The sequence below is a fragment of the Crocodylus porosus genome, unplaced genomic scaffold, assembly GCF_001723895.1.
Source record: "Crocodylus porosus isolate Cpor-Errol unplaced genomic scaffold, CroPor_comp1, whole genome shotgun sequence".
NCBI classification, from domain to species: Eukaryota; Metazoa; Chordata; order Crocodylia; family Crocodylidae; genus Crocodylus; species Crocodylus porosus.
In genome coordinates this window covers 179,028,767-179,029,115 of record NW_017728906.1, presented here as the reverse complement: position 1 = coordinate 179,029,115, position 349 = coordinate 179,028,767, and positions in this window count along the sequence as shown.

Below are 349 nucleotides of genomic sequence, written 5' to 3'. Positions count from 1 at the left end.
GATCCTTGAAGGGAGATGATCTTCCTCCTGCAGCCTCTCCAGAAGAAAGTGAGTGGTGTCAGCACCCCCACTGCTGCTTCTTTTTACAGATTTTTATACCCTCAGTTTAGTTTCTTTCAAGCATTGTCAATATTGTAAATTAAATTGTCTTGACATTTTTATGGATAGCAGATATCATTCTTGGCATTTTCAGAAACAACCTCTCCATTGACAAGGGGTTATCTGAGTGGAACATCCCAGGAACTTGATTGATACTCAGTAAAACACCTATTTGGAGCCAGCTTGACATTTTTATGGATAGCAGATATCTCTCTTGGTGTTTTTAGAAACACCCTTTTTATTGACAAGG